This window comes from Arachis stenosperma, chromosome 6 (assembly GCF_014773155.1).
Source record: "Arachis stenosperma cultivar V10309 chromosome 6, arast.V10309.gnm1.PFL2, whole genome shotgun sequence".
In the NCBI taxonomy this organism is placed as follows: domain Eukaryota; kingdom Viridiplantae; phylum Streptophyta; class Magnoliopsida; order Fabales; family Fabaceae; genus Arachis; species Arachis stenosperma.
Window position 1 is genome coordinate 131,566,279 of NC_080382.1, and position 22,595 is coordinate 131,588,873.

General features: G+C 36.5%; 1 long non-coding RNA gene across 1 annotated transcript; it reads left to right on the top strand.

The window, feature by feature from the left end:
* The first annotated feature begins 5,892 nt into the window (after positions 1-5,892).
* Positions 5,893-16,820, top strand: LOC130935523 (uncharacterized). Its single transcript, XR_009067907.1, has 2 exons — positions 5,893-6,390; positions 6,500-16,820. It is a non-coding gene; the product is annotated as an uncharacterized LOC130935523 (long non-coding RNA).
* Positions 16,821-22,595: the final 5,775 nt, after the last annotated feature.

Below are 22,595 nucleotides of genomic sequence, written 5' to 3' on the forward strand. Positions count from 1 at the left end.
TTTTTGTACCTAACGTGTGCAAGAAGTTTTAAAAATACCCTAACATTTAATTTTATATAAATTTTACACTTGACGTTTGATATACGTTTCAATTCTATTTCTATGTGTTAACGCTATCTACTAATCATAGTTCAATCAAGTTAATTTTGAAACATAAACCATACAATTATGGACAAAAATGATTATAAATTTTAAAATTGAGGTCAATTTTAAACCATATTAACAGACATAGTTAACAGATACAAATATAATTAAACTTATTCCAACCATTGGGGTTGAAATTGGTAAAAATGTTAGGAGTAACTTTGAAACTTCTTGCAAATATTAGGGATAAAAACATACCTTAAAAAAATGAAAAAGAAACTGTATTAGTCATTTTCTGAAATTGAAAATAGTTAACCGAGATAGGTAAACGGAAACATCTTTGAGAATACTGTATCTTCACCATCATAGGTTGGCAACAACTGAACCGCAGAGACAACCAGCATAAAGAAGCTGGTAGAGAGAATTTGAATACCCTCTGTAGGATGCTACTCAAAACTCTTCAGGACTAGGATTTTTGGTATGGAAAGTCATGGGTTTTCCCTATAAACTTATGTATTCACTAAATTCAGAGTCTTTGGCTCGTATAAAGAAGCTAAGATAATGTGGCAGTCCATAGTCTTTTTAGAACTTTAGTATATATGATTGGAAAGGAATTCTGGGGTTATAGTGATTTCTTTTCAACTAATGATTAATTGGTTAAACTTGGGATAAGATTGTCTATGTGATATTCAAAGGGACTGGTATTCTACGTTATAGTGTTTACCCATTTAGGAAACAGCCATTTCTTTTGTATCTATGCTATTTGAATGTGATTATGTCTTTTCTATCAAAAAATAAATAAATAGAATAAAGAGATAAATAAAATCATCCACCAAGCATTAAAGCCAGATACTAATTGTTTACTTGAGCAATCATAACTAAATATCTGTTGCAGAAAAGGACAGTTAATGCACCAGAAAGCTTGTTATGATGAGGCAAAGAATCTGGTAATGTAGAGTTTTCTTTCTACTTGTAAGAAAAACTAGGATCGAAAATCACAAAAACCTCCAAAAATTTGCTTCACTTTTTTCAAGCCTACAGCTGGTATGTGTGGGGGAGCCTTAGTGCAACACTGCAAGAGGAAGGTTAATATCATATACCTACCCGGTCATGATGCAAATCCTTAGAACAGTCTCTCTCCTAATGGGAAAATGGGTAGACTCCAACAAGTGAAACCATATGAAATAGGCTGCGATAGCTATGATATTTTATGCATCTATGCAACAACAATCTTTGCATTATGCGCTGGTCACAGGTTCAAATCCCATAAACAAATTCTATGCTGCCATGAGTAAGAGTGTGAGTATCTTCCCTCTCCAAACCCTACCAAGTGAAAGTTCTGTGCACTAGCATCCCTCTATTTTATGCAGCATTGTTTGGTAAGCTGACACTGTTTGTCTGTTTTACTATTTATGTTGGATTTTTTACCTTGTCAAATTAAATATAGTGAACATCCTTGCATATGCTGACAATTTTACTTAGCAACAGTCAGCAAACTTCAGCAACTAACCTCTTAGCTGCATCAGTGATCATGCTAGGAATCCATGTTACAATTGGTCAAAATATTAAAGAATTTCTTTTAAAGCATCTCTTGGCTTCTGTCTATGTAATTGTATTCTAGGTGTTAACCCTAGAGACAAAATCCCTAACCCGATTTCTACTTTTTCTCCTTCCAAAGATACTTATTTCATCTGTCTGCAAAATTCTTCAAACACAGATAGACGTATTTTAATTAAATAGTTAAACTAATAAGTATTGTCTGATTTTGAAATCCTATTTTATGCTTGAATTTGTTCAAAAGAAACCAACCTCATAAATTAGAGTTCACAATAATTGTTCAAGAGCAGTATTTAACATGCTTATTTGCTTTCTCTTGATTTCAAAGATATAGTTAAATATTCCTAATCCAGATTGTCAATAGTATACATTTCATGAGGAAACAGAGCTGAGACTTCAATAAGAGTTTAAGCTAAATTTTTAGGCTGATATTATTAGCACATAGCATGTACTTAGTGGAGATAAGGAAAAGAAAACAAACAAAATTATTAGGCATAAAATTCCTAAAGATTCTAATATAAGGGAATAGTGCTAATTTGAAGAGTATAAAGCAACTGTTTACATATAACATAAAAGGCAGGATCATTGGATTTAATTTGTTGCACTTAATTATTTTTCTTGTGTATCAACTTATTTGAAACAACTCATTACAAGAAAAAAGGAAAATAAAGGAGAGAGAATCATTGTTCATACATGATAACTTCCGGTAGGAAACACTTTCTGAACAGAACTAAAGAGTAAAACTTCACAAATCATGGAACAATATGTAATTAAAAGAACCTCGTACACTTTCCTAGACTACCATCCTATGAACCAAATCTTTTATCCTCTTTAAAGAGCTTCGTTCAAGTGTGGTAACAACCCAGTATGATCAATGCCACGTGCAAAAGCTGGCCAGCATTACTAGGTAAAAGAATCACCATCATAAAGTACTATTTTCCACTTATTAATAATACAAGTTTCTCAAATGCAAGTCAAAAAGTGAAGAACAGATATATGAGACCTCACATGAAGAAATTGACAGAAACTTGTTGGTTCTCATAATGTGTTTGCCCTTATAATTCGATGTTGAAACTCCATGGGTAATAATACATCACACAAATAAATTTTCGCGCACACACCCCTGTCCTCTTACCTTATCCAATGCAACAATAAAAATAATAATTACCCTATATCCCATTCCCTTCCCATTCCCTAGGAGGGTTTGCTAGATCAAACAGTGACATTACATCCTATCATAAACCATGTCTAAATTCTAGGGCAAATTGCTAAACATTTCTTTCAACTTCGAACATACTTTATTCCCCAACAACCAGGTTAGAAAGGAAGAGACTCGTCTCAAAAACTATGAAACAAAAATCAAACTTCAACGAAAAACATTTTGAGTTGTGACAGATTTCTAACAAGCGAAAAAACGATTCATCAAGTTCAAATATTCAATGCATTTTCTAATCTCATTACCCAAAATTAATAAAATAAAATAAAATCAGACTCACCTCCCCTAAGTCTGTCTCCTCATCCGTTTCCTGAGCTTCTTGTATTTGTGCTTGTTCATCTTCCGCTTCCTCTTCTTCTTCACACTATCGGCCCATAGCTTGCCTGAATCATCGTCACCACAGCCACCATGCGAATCCGCAGGCGAGGGAGTCCCAATTGAGGGGATGGGATTTAAGAAAAACCCAAACGGGAAGCTAGGGAAAATCACGGGGGAACAAGAAGCGGTAAAGTACTCCGTTTCTGGAATCGGATGAATTGGTGGGAAAGGGAGTTGAATAGAAGGGGTTTGCGGTTCTGAGGGTTTCAATGGGGGAACTTGCGAAACGCGTTGGAGGGAAGTGGCGAGGAATCTCGTGTTGGCTGTTGATCTTGTGAGAATCTTTTGAAGCCCCGAAGCCATTGAAGGAATCGCGAAGAAGAAGAAGAATAGTTTCTTCGCTATTCCAGTGTTAATCGCGGCGTAATGTGTAGCGGTTGTTTTGTTTTGGTACTACTGGTACTGGAGCATTTTAATTTTTAACCCTGCCAAGGCAATATTTTATTGGTGAAGCTTTCTTTGTTGTAATATCTAAATCGTCTAATTTATCTTTTAAAATAAAAAATAAAATATTTAAAATAAAAAATAAATTATTTAAAATTTATTAAATATTATTTATTTATTTTTTTAGTAACTTAAGTATAGTATGATAGACATTATAGTATTCACCTATTTTATTTGGTAAATTCTATGGTGTCTATAATTTTAGTGTCGAATTTGTTGAACTTACCTTTTGTGATAAGATTTAAATATTAAAAAATTTATCTACTTTTATATTTTTTAATTTAAATATTAACTTTTATCTCTTTTTAGTAAGTTAAGCAAATATATATAGGCACCATAACATGCATATTTTATTTTGGTTGTCTACATTAATAATAGTCCATAGATTACTGTTAACAGCTAGGGGTGGCAATGGGTAGGGTAGGGTAGGGTTTGAACCCAACCCTAACCCTACCCGCGGGTTGAGTTTTTGACTAACACTCAACCCTACCCTATCCGCGGGTTGAGAAATACCCAACCCTAACCCTACCCGCGCTCAACCCGCGGGTATCCGACCCTACCCGCGGGTTGACAAAAAAAATATTATAATGACACAAATATCTTATAAATAACACAAGTATCCTTGGTTCAGTGGCTAGGAACTTTTTGCACATGCTTATGGTCCTTGGATCGGGTTGGGTACCCGCGGATAGGGTCCATGCTGCCAGGCCTATTAACAGCCATAGTCATAAGAATTGGACTGGACCGACCGGTCTAATTTTTAAATCACTTATAGAATTGGTCAAAGTTGGTGAAAACCGTTCAAAATTGGTTCAACTGAATCATTTGAAAAAAAAAAATTCTAAAATTGATGAAGATGTAGTTTAAATTTGGGTCTTTTTTGTGTTGTATGCTCTCCTTGTCACTAAACTATGTTATTTTTTATTGTTTTAAATGTTAATTATTAATTATATATTAAAAAGGTACAATAATTTTTTAGATATTATTTTAATTTTATACTCATTTATATTTAAATTAATTATATTTTTTATTATTCATAATTATTAATGAAAATGTAATTAAATATGTATAAATAAAAAATATTAAATATTTTATTAATTACAATATAATTATTTTTTTATGATTATATGATATTTATTAATATTATTTTTTAATAAATACATATAATATATAATAATATAATAAATATAAATTAATTAATTAGTTATTAAAATAAAAAATATTTATTTTAATATAAAAATAAAATTAAAAAAATCTTTATTATGAAGAAATACTAGAATCTTATATACTTATTGATAATAACTATATTATAATTTGTTGAAACTTGATTGTTTTTAAAATATTAGTGAAAATATATATTTTTTAAATTTTAATTTTAGGTTTTAGACTATTTTATATTTTTTATTTACGTAGGACCGATTTTACCAATTCAACCAGTAACTCTTCAGTTAAATTAATAAATCAGTAAATTAATATTCTGATCGATTTAATTATCGGTTCGATTCTAACAACTCTGCTAACACCCTAAGAGTTTGCCAGTAAATTTATGCATTTAAATTTAAAAAAAATAATAAATGGTTAATTCAACAAATCTCAATTTTTTATTATTATATTTTATATAAATGATTTATATTTGAAAAGGTAATTTGTTAGTCAGGATCACCATTTTTTAATACTAATTTTTTTTTTATTTTAGACGAAGAGTGCATACAGTCCAATTCTATTGGTTTTGTATATAATTTTTTTATTTTTTTTATGAGAATGTGTAATTGATAGATCGGATTACTTGCAAGAAAATTTTTGAAAATTTTTTAATATCAAATCAGTGAATTTGTTTTGTTTGTTGTTATTTTTTGTTTAAACTTTATAAATTAGAGAGTCATAATTTTGCTCCAAAAAAATGAGAAGATTCGATTTCTATATTTTAAATCAAACAATGTCACATTTAATATTAACACTTTTACGATCTATTATCATAAAAAATACTATTTTCACCCAATAAAAAATTAATTTGCACTTATTTTAATAAGCTTTGAATTTTTCTTATAGGTATTAAATATTGGATTTATACAAAAGTTTTTATTTTAATTTATTACGAGTTAAACATTTTTATCTTTTTTTTTTTTGTATTATACAAGGCTAAAGTCCAATAAAAGAGAACCTACATATAAACTAAACAGGGTAGTGACCTCTCTTTCATCATCTCTGAGAATACTGAGAAGTTCAGGAAGAGGTAAATTCCAAAAAATATAGTCAATTTCTGAGTTCATAGTCAATCTAACTAGGTAATCAACACTCATGTTTCCTTCTCTATAAATCTATACAAAAACTATATTCCACTTTCTTTTCCTCAGTTCATTCACTTTCTTGATTATGGGGTCAGGGTGTCTCCCCAAATTCTTCCCCCCATTTAAGAGACTCACCACTATCGCAGAATCAATCTCTGCAATAATTCTACGAAAACCCATAGTCCAAGCTAAACTCAAACCCTTGTATACACTCCAAAACTCTGCATCAAATGCTGATCCTCTCCCAATTTTGCAAGTAAAATCCGCAATCCATCTTCCTTCTTTCGTTCGCAAGAGGCCACCGTATCCACTTGCTAGAGGAGTTCTCACCGCCGACTCGTCCATGTTCAACTTGACCCACCCATTGGGGGGTGGGTTCCAACAGATGTTCCTCTTCATTTTTGCTCCTTGCTTCTCCACTTGGTAAGCTCTTCTCAAAGCCTCATGTATTTTCTTAACCTGTTTGATTATCTCATTGTGTGGTTGAGGTGGTCTTTGATATTGATTATTATTTAATTGCTTATTCCTCCAGTGCCATAATCTCCAACATGTAGTAGTAAAAATGTCTTTCCAGTTCAACTCAATGTCTGCACTCTATTGTTTCTTGAGGTTAGTTTCTATCCGTTGCTCCCAATTAAGTTGAAAGAATTGAGGAATGAACTTGGTATTAATAAGTTTACACCAAATAGTTGAGGTTTTAGGGCAATTTCTAAGCACATGTAGTACATCTTCAGTGTCCCTATTACAAAATTGACAAATTTCATTACCCCCGAAAATTCTAGCTTTTCTCTGGTTGGTCATGATTCTTCTGTGCATGGCTGTCCATAGAGAAATTTTTGCTCTTTGTGGTCCCTTCCAACTCCAAATGTTTGTCCAGGTCAATTTTTTCCATTTAGGCCAGTTTGATAGAGCTTTGTATGTTGCATTAATAGAGAAGTCTCCATCTTGGGAGTGTCTCCACCCTCTTCTATCGTCCTTGTTCTTAGCTCTGGGAGGGTTAATTTTAGGAATCTTATCCACTTTATCTTGGGGTAAATTGTTAGTAAGTTTCTCTGTGTCACATTCTTTTTCTATTGGTCCATTCCCACACCAAACTTTCAGTGTCTATATTAGCTAGGTCACAAGCTGATTCCATGAGAGGAGCTTCCCCTTCAATCCATTTGATGTTTTCAGAATAGAGTAGACAATCCATTTCTCACATATTGGATGGTGCCATTATTGAACTTTGGCCAAAGCTTTGTGATTTCTTTCTAGAATTGATAATCTGTAGTGTTTGAAGAGCTATTACTATTCAAATTCCTCCCATTATAATACTTGTAGGATAGAACCCGAATCCACAATGTATTAGGGTTTTCCAAGGCCTGCCACATATTCTTCAAAAGAAACGCATCATTCATGGTGGTTGGATTTCTAAACCCCATTCCTCCTGCATGTTTTGGTTGACATAGAGTTTTTCAGCCGACTAAGTGCATTTTCTTTTGATTCTAGTCATCTCCGCAAATAAAATTCCTTTGGAGCTTTTCCACATCTTGACAAAATCCCTCTTGGGACTCTACCATGTTGCATATTATAATTTAGGATAGGATTCAACACATAGTGGGCCAGAGTAAGCCTCCCAACGAAGGAGATGCATTTAGTTTCCAGCCTTTTAGCTTGTTTTGAACCTTTTCCAAGATATCTTTGAAATTCTCTTTTCCAGCCCTTTTGTTAGTTACCATTGCTCCTAGATATTTTTCCAGTTCTTTTTGCTCTCTAAAACCAGCCTTGCAAAAAATTTCTCTTTTGACTGCTACATCCATTCCTTTAGAGAAGATTATAGAGGTTTTGTCATTGTTGATTTTGAGCCCCGATGCCTTACAGAACCTCTCCATAACTTCTATGACATTTGTAATCTGTTCCATCGTCGCTTCTGCACAAAGTAGTAAGTCAACCGCGAACACTAGGTGTGAGATCTCAGGTACACCCTTTCCAACTCTAATCGGCTTCCAACGTTCCTTTTGAACTTGGTCTTCAATCAACATGCAAAACGAGCAAAAAAAATACGCACGCGTGTGAAACCAGCGATAAACACACACACGTGCGAAATGAGCGAAAAACACACACGACCGAAATGAGCGAAAAATACACACACGTGCGAAATGAGCAAAAAATACGCACCTGTGCGAAACGAGCAAAAAATACACACGTGCGAAATGAGCGAAAAACACACTCACGTGCGAAAAACACAACAAAAATTAAAAAACACGTGCGAAACGAGCGAAAAACACACACACGTGCGAAATGCTAGAAAAACACATACGTCTGAAACGAGCGAAATACACAAAAAACACACACGTGCAAAACGAGCAAAAAACACAAAAAAAAATATTCACTTGCAAAACGAGCAAAAAACACACACACATACGAAACGAGCGATAAACACACACACGTGCGAAACGAGCGAAAAAAACGTAAATATGCGAAATGAGCGAAAAACACAAAAAAATAAATAAAATAAAAAAACACACACACGTGCGAAATGCTAGAAAAACACATACGCCTGAAACGAGCAAAATACACAAAAAAACACATACACGTGCACAACGAGCAAAAAACACAAAAAAAAATTCACTTGCAAAACGAGCGAAAAATACACACATGCGAAACGAGCGATAAACACACACACGTGCAAAACGAGCGAAAAATACGTAAATATGCGAAATGAGCGAAAAACACAAAAAAAATTAAAAATTAAAAAACACACACACGTGCGAAACGAGCGACAAACACACACACACGTGAGAAACGAGCGAAAAACACACAGACGTGTGAAACGGGCGTAAAACATGCACATATGCGAAAAGAGCAAATAACAAAAAAAACACGTGCGAAACAAGCAAAAAATACGCACCTATGCTAAACGAGCGAAAAACACAAAACACACACGTTCGAAATAAGCGTAAAACACACACGTGCGAAACGAGCGAAAAACAAACACATACGAAACGAGCGAAAAACACAAAAAAAACATAAACATGTGCGAAACTAGCAAAAAACGCACACACGTGCGAAACGAGCGATAAACACACACACGTGAAAAACGAGCGAAAGACACAAAAAAAAAAACACACACACACATGAGCAAAACGGGTGAAAATCACAAACACATGGGAAACGAGCGAAAAATGCGCACGCGTGTGAAACCAGCAAAAAAGACACGTGCGAAACGAGCAAAAAATAGGAAAAAATTAAAAATAAAAAATACACATGTGCCAAACGAGAAAAAAATAGGAAAAAATAAAAAGAACATACACACACGTGCGAAATGAGCGGAAAACACACACAAGTAAGAAACGAGCAAAAAACACACACACATGCGAAACGAACGAAAAACACACACACACACATTTGAAACGAGCGAAAAATACACACACACACCCCTGCAAAACGAGCGAAAAACACGCACACGTGCGGAAAGAACAAAAAACACAAAAATAACACACGTGCGAAACAAGCGAAAAAAACAAACACGTGCGAAACGAGCGAAAAATACGCACATATGCGAAACGAACGAAAAATATGCACCTGTGCAAAACGAGCGACTAACACACACACGTGTGAAACGGGTAAAAAACACACTCATGTTCGAAACCAGCAAAAAACAAAAAAAAGACATACCCACATGCGAAATGAGCGAAAAATACAAAAAAACACACACGTGCGAAACAAGCGAAAAACACGCATATGTGCGAAACAAGCGAAAAACACAAAAAAAATAACACATACACATGTGAAACGAGTGAAGAACACCAAAAAAAACACACACACACACACATGTGGAATGAGTGAAAAACACAAAAAAAAACACACATGCGAAACGACCGAAAAACAAAAAAACACACACGTGCGAAACGATCGAAAACACACACACACACATGCGAAACGAGCGATAAACACACACGTGCAAAATGAGCGAAAAATACGCAAATGTGCGAAATGAGCGAAAAACACAAAAAAAATCAAAAAATAAAAAAACACACACGTGCGAAACGAACAACAAACACACACACACATGTGAAAAACAAGCGAAAAACACACAGACGTGCGAAACGAGCGAAAAAGACGCACACGTGCGAAAAGAGCAAATAACATAGAAAAAACGCACACGTACGAAACGAGCAAAAAACAGATACACGTGCGAAACAAGCAAAAAATACGCACCTGTGTGAAACGAGCGAAAAACACACACACGAGCAAAATGAACGAAAAAGACATGTGCGAAACGAGCAAAAAACACAAAACACATATATAGACACATGCGAAACGAGCGAAAAAGATACAAGTGCAAAACGAGCGAAAAATACACACACGTGCGAAACAAGCGAAAAACAAACACGTGTGAAACGAGCGAAAAACACAAAAAATACACATGTGCAAAACGAGCGAAAAACACAAAAAAAACACACACCCCGTGCGAAACGAGCAAAAACACATACACGTGCGAAACGAACGAAAAACATGCACACATGCGAAACGAGCGAGAAACACGCATACGTGCGAAACGAGCAAAAACCGCAAAATAAATACACACACGTGTGAAACAAGCGAAAAACACAAAAAAATACACATACGTGCGATACGAGCGAAAAACACAAAAAAATCACACACACAGATGCAAAATAGGCGAAAAACACACATACGTGCGAAACGAGGGAAAAATACAAAAGAAAAACATAACAAAAAAAATAAAAAACACACACGTGCGAAAAGAACGAAAAACACAAAGAAAAACACGCACATGCGAAACGAGTGAAAAACACAAAAAAATACACACATTCGTGCGAAATGAGCGAAAAACATACACACGTTCGAAACGAGCAAAAAACACACAAAAAAACACACACACACATGTGCAAAACGAGCAAAAAAACAAGAAAAAACAAAAAAAACACAGACCCTCGTGCGAAACGAGTGAAAAACCCAAAAGTAAAAACACATACACATACGTGCAAAACGAGCGAAAAACAAACACACGTGCGAAATGAGCAAAAAAAACAAAAAAACACACACGTGCGACACGAGCGAAAAACATACACACCTGCAAAATGAGCAATAAACACACATACGTGCGAAACAAACGGAAAACACGCATATATGCGAAACAAGCGACAAACACACACACATGTGAAACCAGCAAAAAAATAAAAAAATAAAAAAAACAATCACACACGTGCGGAACGATCGAAAAACACACACATGCACGAAAACTGGCGAAAAACACGCATACGTGCAAAATGAGCAAAAAACACGAAAAAAACACACACACACACGTGCGAAACGAGCGAAAAACACACAAAAAAGAACAACACACACACGTGCGAAAATGGTGAAAAACACAAAAAAACACACACACACATGCGAAACGAGTGAAAAACAAAAAATAAATAAAAAACACACATGCGAAACGACCGAAAAATAAAAAAACACACGTGCGAAACGATCGAAAAACACACACACACATGCGAAACGAGCGATAAATGCACACACGTGCGAAACGAGCGAAAAACACGCAAAGGTGCGAAATTAGCGAAAAACACAAAAAAATAAAAAAACACACACGTGCGAAACGAGCGACAAACACACACACACACACGTGTGAGAAACAAGCGAAAAACACACAGACGTGCGAAACGAGCAAAAAACACGCACACGTATGAAAAGAGCAAATAACATAAAAAAAACACACACGTGCGAAACGAGCAAAAAATAGATACACAAGCGAAACGAGCAAAAAATACGCATTTGTGCGAAACGAGCGAAAAACACAAAACACATATACACACATATGCAAAACGAGCGAAAAACACAAAAGTGCGAAACAAGCGAAAAACACACACACGTGCAAAACGAGAAAAAAATAAACAGATGCGAAACGAGCGAAAAACACAAAAAAAAAACACACATGTGCAGAACAAACAAAAAACACAAAAAAACCAGACACCCCGTGCAAAACGAGCAAAAACACAGACACGTGCGAAACAAGGGAGAAACAAAACATGCACACGTGCGAAACGAGCGAGAAACACGCACACGTGCAAAACGAGCAAAAAACACAAAAAAATACACACACGTGTGAAATGAGCAAAAAACACAAAAAACACACGTATGTGCGAAACGAGCGAAAAACACAAAAAAATTAAAAAAAACACACACACACATGCAAAACGAGCGAAAAACTCACACGTGCGAAACGAGCAAAAAATACACACGTGCGAAACGAGTGAAAAAACACGCACACGTGCGAAAAGAACAAAAAACACACACACGCATGCGAAACGAGTGAAAAACACAGAAAAAATGCACACACTCGTGTGAAACGGGCGGAAAATACAAATACGTACGAAACGAGCGAATAACACGTACACGTTTGAAACGAGCAAAAAATACAAAAAAAAATACACACATACATATGCGAAACGAGCAAAAAACGCAGCCGTGCGAAAAACAAAGAAAAATACACACGCGTGCGAAACTAGCGAAAAATACAAGAAAAATATGCACACGTGCGAAACGAGCAGAAAACACAAATACATACAAAACAAACGAAAAACACGGACACACATTCGAAACAAGCGAAAAACATAAAAACACACAGAAACACATGCAAAACACGTGAGAAACACACAATGTGAAACGAGCGAAAAACACACAAGTGCGAAACGAGCAAAAAACACACACGTGCGAAACGAGCGAAAAACACAAAAAAACACACACACACATGTGCAGAACAAACGAAAAACATAAAAAAACCATACACCTCGTGCGAAATGAGCAAAAACACGCACACTTGCGAAACGAGTGAGAAAAACGGACACGTGCAAAACGAACAAACACACAAAAAGTAGACACATGTGTGAAACGAGCGAAAAATACAAAAAAACACACATACGTGTGAAACGAGCAAAAAACACAAACAAAATAAAAAAACACACACACATACATGCAAAATGAGCGAAAAACACACACACGTGCGAAACGAGGGAAAATACACAAAAAAACACACACGTGCAAATTGAGCAAAAAACACACACGTGCAAAACGAGCGAAAAATACGCACACGTGCGAAAAGAACGAAAAACACAAAGAAAAATACACACACGTGTTCGAAACGAGTGAAAAACACGCACACGTTCAAAATGAGGGAATAACACGCACACGTTCAAAATGAGCAAAAAACACAAAAAAACACACATACTCGTGTGAAACGAGCAAAAAATACACTGCCGTGCGTAAAGAGCGAAAAACAAAGAAAAACACACACGCGTGCGAAATAAGCAAAAAATACACACACTTGCGAAACGAGCGAAAAATATAAACAAACACACACAAACACATGCGAAATAAGCGAGAAACACTCAATGTGAAACTAGCAAAAAAAAACAAAAGAAACACACAGACACACACATACACGTGCGAAACGAGCGAAAAACACAAAAAAAAAACACATACACGTGCGAAATGAGCGAAAAACACACATACGTGCGAAACGAGCAAAAAAATCAAAATAACCACACACCCCGTGTGAAATGAGCAAAAACACGCACACATGCGAAACGAACGAAAAATACGTTCACGTGCAAAACGAGCGAAAAACATGCACACGTGCAAAACGAGCAAAAAACACAAAAAAGAAAAAACACACACGCGTGCGAAAGGAGCAAAAAACACAAACACATGTGCGAAACGAGTGAAAAAGACGCACACGTGCGAAACAAGCAAAAAACACACAAAAAAACACACACGTGTAAAAATGATCGAAAAACAAAAAAAATTAAAAAACACACCCATGTGCGAAACGAGCGAAAAACACACACGTGCGAAATGACGAAAAACAAAAAAAGTAAATAAAAAACAAACACACAAGTGTGAAACGAGCGAAAAATGCACATGGGCGAAATGAGCGAAAAACACAAAAAAACACACACGTACGAAACAAGTAAAAAACACACACGTGCGAAACGAACAAAAAACACACACGTGCAAATAGAGCAAAAATCACAATAAAAACATACACGTGTGAAACGAGCGAAAAATACACACACGTGCAAAACGAGCGAAAAAAACACAGATCCCGTGCGAAACGAGTGACAAACTCAAAAGAAAAAACACAAACACATTCGTGTAAAACGAGCGAAAAACAAACAGACGTGTGAAATGAGTGAAAAACACAAAAAAAACACACGTGCGAAACGAGCGAAAAACATACACACATGCGAAACAAGCAATAAACACGCATATGTACGAAACAAGCGAAAAACACACACACATGAGAAACCAGCAAAAAACACAAAAAAATAAAAAAACAATCACACATGTGCGAAATGATTGAAAAACACACACATGCGCGAAAACTGGCGAAAAACACGCATACGTGCAAAATGAGCAAAAAACACGAAAAAAAACACACACACGTGCGAAACGGGCGAAAAACACAAAAAAACAACGCACACGTGCGAAACGAGTAAAAAACACAAAAAAAAACACACATGCAGAACGAGTGAAAAACAAAAAAAATAAATAAATAACACACATGCGAAACGACCGAAAAAAACACACACACACACACACGTGCGAAACGATCGAAAAACACACACACGCACGTGCGTAACGAGCGACAAACACACACACACACATGTGAGAAACAAGCGAAAAACACACAGACGTGCGAAACGAGTAAAAAACATGCACACGTGTGAAAAGAGCAAATAACATAAAAAAAACACACACGTTCGAAACGAGCAAAAAACATATACACGTGCGAAACGAGCGAAAAAAACAAAACAAACATACACACACATACAAAACGAGCGAAAAACAAACACGTGCGAAACGATCGAAAAACACAAAAAAAACACACACATGTGCAGAACAAACGAAAAACACAAAAAAACCACAACCTCGTACGAAACGAGCGAAAAACACGCACACGTGCGAAACTAGCGAAAAACACACACGCGTGCGAAAGGAGCAAAAAACACACACACATGTGCGAAACGAGTGAAAAACACGTACATGTGCGAAATAAGCGAATAATACGCACAAAAAAAACACGTGCAAAACGAGCGAAAAATATAAAAAAATGCGCACACATGTGTGAAACGAGCGAAAAATACAAAAAAATAAATAAATAACAGACACACACGTGTGAAACGAGCGAAAAACTCACATTGGTGAAATGAGCGAAAAACACAAAAAAAACACACACGTGCGAAACGAACGAAAAACACACACGTGCGAAAAGAGCAAAAATCACAAAAAAAACATACACATTCGAAACGAGCAAAAAAAATTCACACACGTGTGAAACGAGCGAAAAACAAGAAAAAACACACATACGTGCGGAACGAGCGAAAAACACAAACAAAATAAAAAAACACACACACATGCAAAACGAGAGAAAAACACACACACATATGAAACGAGGGAAAATACACAAAAAAACATAAAAAAAAATAAAAAAATATGCACACGTGCGAAACGAGCGAAAAATACACACGTGCAAAATGAGCGAAAAACATGCACACGTGCAAACATAACGAAAAACACAGAAAAACACACACGCATGCGAAACGAGTGAAAAATACAGAAAAAATAAACACACTCGTGTGAAACGAGCAAAAAAATACAAATATGTATGAAACGAGCGAATAACACGCACACATTCGAAATGAGCAAAAAACACAAAAAAACACACACATACGCGTGCGAAACGAGCGAAAAACACAGCCGTACGAAAAGAGCAAAAAACAAAGAAAAACACACACGCGTGCAAAACAAGCGAAAAATACAAAAAATACACACGTGCGAAACGAGCGAAAAACATAAATAAACACATGCGAAACAAGCGAAAAATACATAATGTGAAACTAGCGAAAAACAACAAAAGAAACACACATACACACACATACACGTGCGAAACGAGCGAAAAACACAAAAAAATTCACATACACGTGTGAAATGAGCGAAAAATACACATACGTGCGAAACGAGCGAAAAAACCAAAAAAACCACACACCCCGTGTGAAATGAGCAAAAACACGCACACGTGCGAAATAAACGAAAAACACGTTCACGTACGAAACGAGCGAAAAACACGCATAGGTGCGAAACGGGCAAAAAACACAACTGAAAAAACACACACGCGTGCGAAAGGAGCAAAACACACACACACATGTGCTAAATGAGTAAAAAACACGCCCACGTGCGAAACAAGCGAAAAACACACAAAAAAATATACACGTGTGAAACGATCGAAAAACACAAAAAAATTAAAAAATACACACGTGCGAAACAAGCAAAAAACATAAAAAAATACGTACACATGTGTGAAACGAGCAAAAAACACAAAAAAATAAATAAATAACAAACACACAAGTGCGAAACGAGCGAAAAACGTACATGGGCGAAATGAGCGAAAAACACAAAAAAACAGACACGTACGAAACAAGCAAGAAATACACACGTGCGAAACGAACAAAAAACAGAAACACGTGCGAAAAGAGCAAAAATCGCAAAAAATATACATGTGCGAAACGAGCAAAAAATACACACACGTGTAATACGAGTAAAAAAAAAACACAGACCCCGTGCGAAACGAGTGAAAAACAAACACACGTGCGAAATGAAGGAAAAACAAAAAAACACACGTATGAAACGAGCGAAAAACATACACACCTGCGAAACGAGCAATAAACACACATACGTGCGAAACAAGCGAAAAACAGGCATATGTGCGAAACAAGCGAAAAAAACACACACATGTGAAACCAGCAAAAACTAAAAAAAAATAAAAAAACAACCACACACGTGCAAAACGATCGAAAAATACACACATGCGCGAAAACTGGCGAAAAACACGCATTCGGGCAAAAGGAGCAAAAAAACACGAAAAAAAACACACACAAACACACGTGTGAAACGAGCGAAAAAACAAAATAAACAATACACACGTGCGAAACGAGTGAAAACCACAAAAATAACACACACACATGCAGAACGAGTGAAAAACAAAAAAAATAAATAAAAAAACACACATCCGAAACTACCGAAAAACAAAAAAAAACACACACACACGTGCAAAACGATCGAAAAACACACACACATGCGAAACGAGCGATAAACACACATAAGTGCGAAACGAGCGAAAAAACATGCAAATGTTCTAAATGAGTGAAAAACAAAAAAAAATAAAAAAAGCGCACACATGTGTGAAACGAGCGACAAACACATACATGCGCGTGAGAAACAAGCGAAAAACATACAAACGTGCGAAACGAGCAAAAAACACGCACAAGTGTGAAAAGAGCAAATAACGAAAAAAACAAACGTGCGAAATGAGCGAAAGATACAAATACGTACGATACGAGCGAATAACACGCACACGTTCGAAATGAGCGAAAAACACAAAACAACACACGCATACGCGTGCGAAACAAGCGAAAAACATAAACAAACACATGCGAAACAAGCGAAAAATAACAAAAGAAACAGACAGACACACACACACATGCGAAACGAGCGAAAAACACAAAAAAACCACATGCACGTGTGAAATGAGCGAAAAACACACATACGTGCGAAACGAGCGAAAAAACCAAAAAAACCACACACCCCATGTGAAATGAGCAAAAACACGCACACATGCGAAACGAACGAAAAATACGCTCACGTGCGAAACGAGCGAAACACATGCACACGTGCGAAATGAGCAAAAAACACAAAAATGAAAATACACACACGCGTGCGAAAGGTGAGTGAAAAACACGCACACATGCGAAAGCGAAAAACACACAAAGAACACATACATGTAAAAACGATAGAAAAACACAAAAAAATTAAAAAAACACACACGTGCGAAACGAGAAAAAAACACAAATGTGCGAAATGAGCGAAAAACAAAAAAATACGCACACATGTGTGAAACGAGCGAAAACACAAAAAAGTAAATAAAAAACAACCACACAAGTGCGAAATGAGCGAAAAACGCACATGGGCGAAATGAGCGAAAAACACAAAAAAAACACACACGTATGAAACAAGCAAAAAACACACACGTGCAAAACGAACGAAAAACACGCACACGTGCGAAAAGAGCAAAAATGACAAAAAAAACATACACGTGCGAAAAGAGAGAAAAATAGACACGTGTAAAATGAGCGAAAAAAAAAACACAGACCCCCTGCGAAACGAGTGAAAATCCCAAAGGAAAAAACACATACACATACGTGCAAAACGACCGAAAAACAAACAGACGTGCGAAATCAGCGAAAAACACAAAAAAATACACGTGCGAAATGAGCGAAAAACATACACACCTGCGAAACGAGCAATAAACACACATACGTGCGAAACAAGCAAAAAACACACATATGTGCGAAACAAGCGAAAAACACACACACATGTGAAACCAGCAAAAAACAAACGCGCATGTGAAACGAATGAAAAACACAAAAAAATACACACACTCGTGCGAAACGGGCGAAAAATACAAATACGTACGAAACGAGCGAATAACACGCACACGTTCGAAACGAGCAAAAAACACAAAAATACACACATACACGTGCGAAACGAGCGAAAAACATGCACCTGTATGAAAAACAAAGAAAAACATACACGCGTACAAAACGAGCGAAAAATACAAGAAAAATACGCACACGTGCGAAACGAGCAAAAAACACAAACACATATGAAACGAGCGAAAAGCACACAATTTAAAAGGAGCGAAAAACACACAAGTGCGAAACGAGCGAAAAACACACACACGTGCAAAAAGAGCGAAAAACACAAAAAAATCACACACATTGCAGAACAAACAAAAAACACAAAAAAACCACACACCACGTGCGAAACGAGCAAAAACACGCACATGTGCGAAATGAGCGAGAAACAAATCATGCGCACCTGCGAAATGAGCGAGAAACACGCACACGTGCAAAACGAACAAAAAACACAAAAAAATAGACACACGTGCGAAACAAGCGAAAAACAAAAAAAAACACACATATGTGCGAAACGAGCAAAAAACACAAACAAAATAAAAAAACACACACATGCAAAATGAGCGAAAAACTCACACACGTGCAAACGAGGGAAAAATACACAAAAAACATAACAAAAAATAAAAAAACACACACGTGCGAAACGAGCGAAAAATACACACACGTGCAAAAAGAACGAAAAAGACAAAGAAAAACACAGACGCGCGTGCGAAACGAGTGAAAAACACAGAAAAAATACACTACACTCGTGCGAAACGGGCGAAAAATACAAATACGTTCGAAACGAGGGAATAACACGCACACGTTCAAAATGAGCGAAAAACACAAAAAACACACACATACGTGTGCGAAACGAGCGAAAAACACACAGCCGTGCGAAAAGAGCGAAAAACAAAGAAAAATACACACGCGTGCGAAACAAGTGAAAAATATACACACTTGCGAAACGAGTGAAAAACATAAACAAACACACACAAACACATGCGAAACAAGCGAAAAACACAAAACGTGAAACTAGCAAAAAACAACAAAAGAAACACACAGACACACACATACACGTGCGAAACGAGCGAAAAATACAAAAAAAACACATACACATGCGAAATGAGCGAAAAACACACATACGTGCGAAACGAGCGAAAAAACAGAAAAAAACTACACACCCCGTGTGAAATGAGGAAAAACACGCACACATGCGAAACGAACGAAAATTACGCTCACGTGCGAAACGAGCAAAAAACACAAAAATGAAAAAACACACACGTGTGCGAAAGGAGCAAAAAATACAAACACACTTGCGAAACGAGTGAAAAACACGCACACGTGCGAAACAAGCAAAAAACACACACGTGTAAAAACGATCGAAAAACACAAAAAAGAAAAAACACACACGTGCGAAACGAGCAAAAACACACGTGCGAAATGAGCGAAAAACAAAAAAAATACGCACACATGTGTGAAACGAGCGAAAAACACAATAAAGTAAATAAAAAACAAACACACAAGTGCGAAACTAGTGAAAAACACACATGCGCGAAATGAGCGAAAAAACACAAAAAAAACACACATATACGAAACAAGCAAAAAAACACACACATGCGAAACGAACGAAAAACACGAACATGTGCGAAAAGAGCAAAAATCACAAAAACATACACGTGTGAAACGAGCGAAAAATACAAAAAAAAGTGCAAAACGAGCAGAAAAACAAAAAAAACAAGGACCCCGTGCGAAACGAGTGAAAAACCCAAAAGAAAAAAACACATACACATACATGCAAAACAAGCGAAAAACAAACACACGTGCAAAATGAGCGAATAACACAAAAAAACACACACGTGCGAAACGAGTGAAAAACATACATAGCTGCAAAACGAGCAATAACCACACATACGGGCGAAACAAACGAAAAACACGCATATGTGCGAAACAAGCAAAGAACACACACACATGTGAAACCAGCAAAAAAACAAAAAAAAACAATCACACACGTGCGAAACGATCGAAAAACACACACATGCGCGAAAACTGGCGAAAAACACGCATACGTGCAAAATGAGCGAAAACACGAAAAAACACACACACACGCACACACACAGACACACACACACACACGTGTGCGAAATGAGTGAAAAACAAAAAAAAACAACACACGTGCGAAACGAGTGAAAAACACAAAAAAAAAACAAACACACATGCGGAACTAGTGAAAAACAAAAAAAATAAATAAAAAAACACACATGCGAAACGACCGAAAAATAAAAAAACACACACGTGCGAAACGATCGTAAAACACACACACATGCGAAACGAGTGATAAACACACACGTGCGGAACGAGCGAAAAACACGCAAATGTGCGAAATAAGCGAAAAATAGGAAAAAATAAAAAATAAAAAAAACACACACGTGAGAAACAAGCGAAAAACACACAGACATGCGAAACGAGTAAAAAATACGCACACGTGTGAAAAGAGCAAATAACATAAAAAAACACACACGTGCGAAACGAGCGAAAAACAGTTACACGTGTGAAACGAGCAAAAAATACGCACCTGTGCGAAACGAGCGAAAAACACATACGAGTAAAATGAACGAAAAAGACACTGTGAAACGAGCGAAAAACACAAAACACACATACACACATGCATAACGAGCGAAAAACAAACACGTGCGAAACGAGCGAAAAACATAAAAAAACACACACATGTGCAGAACAAACGAAAAACACAAAAAAAACCACGCACACGCGTGAAAAGAACGAAAAATACACACACGTGCGAAAAGAACGAAAAACACGCTCACATGCGAAATGAGCGAAAAACACGCACACGTGCGAAACTAGCGAAAAACACCAAAATGAAAAAAACATACACGCGTGCGAAAGGAGCAAAAAACACATACACACATGTGCGAAACGAGTAAAAAACACGTACACGTGCGAAATAAGCGAAAAGTACACAAAAAAACACACGTGCGACATGAGCGAAAAACATAAAAAAAATACGCACATATGTGTGAAACGAGCGAAAAACACAAAAAATAAATGAAAAACAAACACACAAGTGCGAAACGAGCGAAAAACGCACATCGGTGAAATGAGCGAAAACACAAAAAAAACACACGTACGAAACGAACGAAAAACACGCACACGTGCGAAAAGAGCAAAAATCACAAAAAACATACACGTACGAAACGAGCAAAAACAAATTCACACACGTGTGAAACGAACAAAAAAACAAAAAAACACACATACATGCAAAACGTGCGAAAAACACAAACAAAATAAAAAAACACACACACATGCAAAACGAGCGAAAAACAAACACACGTGCGAACGAGCGAAAAAACACACGAGCGAAACGAGCAAAAAACACGCACACGTGCGAAAAGAACGAGAAACACAAAGAAAAACACACACGCGCGTGCGAAACGAGTGAAAAACACAGAAAAATTACACACACTCGTGTGAAACGAGCAAAAAATACAAATACGTATGAAATGAACGAATAACACGCACACGTTCGAAATGAGCGAAAAACACAAAAACACACACACATACGCATGCGAAACGAGCGAAAAACACACAGTAGTGCGAAAAGAGCGAAAAACACGCATATGTGCGAAACAAGCGAAAAAATACACACATGTGAAACCAACAAAAACACAAACAAATTAAAAAAACAATCACACACGTGCGAAACGATCAAAAAACACACATACGTGCGACACGAGCGAAAAACACAAAAAACCACATACCCCGTGTGAAATGAGCAAAACACACACACGTGTGAAATGAACGAAAAACACGCACACGTGCGAAACGAGCGAAAAATACACACACGTGTGCGAAATGAGCGAAAACACACACATGAATACGAAACGAGCGGAAAATACAAGAAAAATACGCACACGTGCGAAACGAGCGAAAAACACAAATACATACGAAACGAGCGAAAAATACGGACCCACATGCGAAACGACTGAAAAACATAAAAAAACACTCACAAACACATGCGACACGAGCGAAAAACACGCAATGTGAAACTAGCGAAAAACAACAAAAAAAACACAGACACACACACGTGCG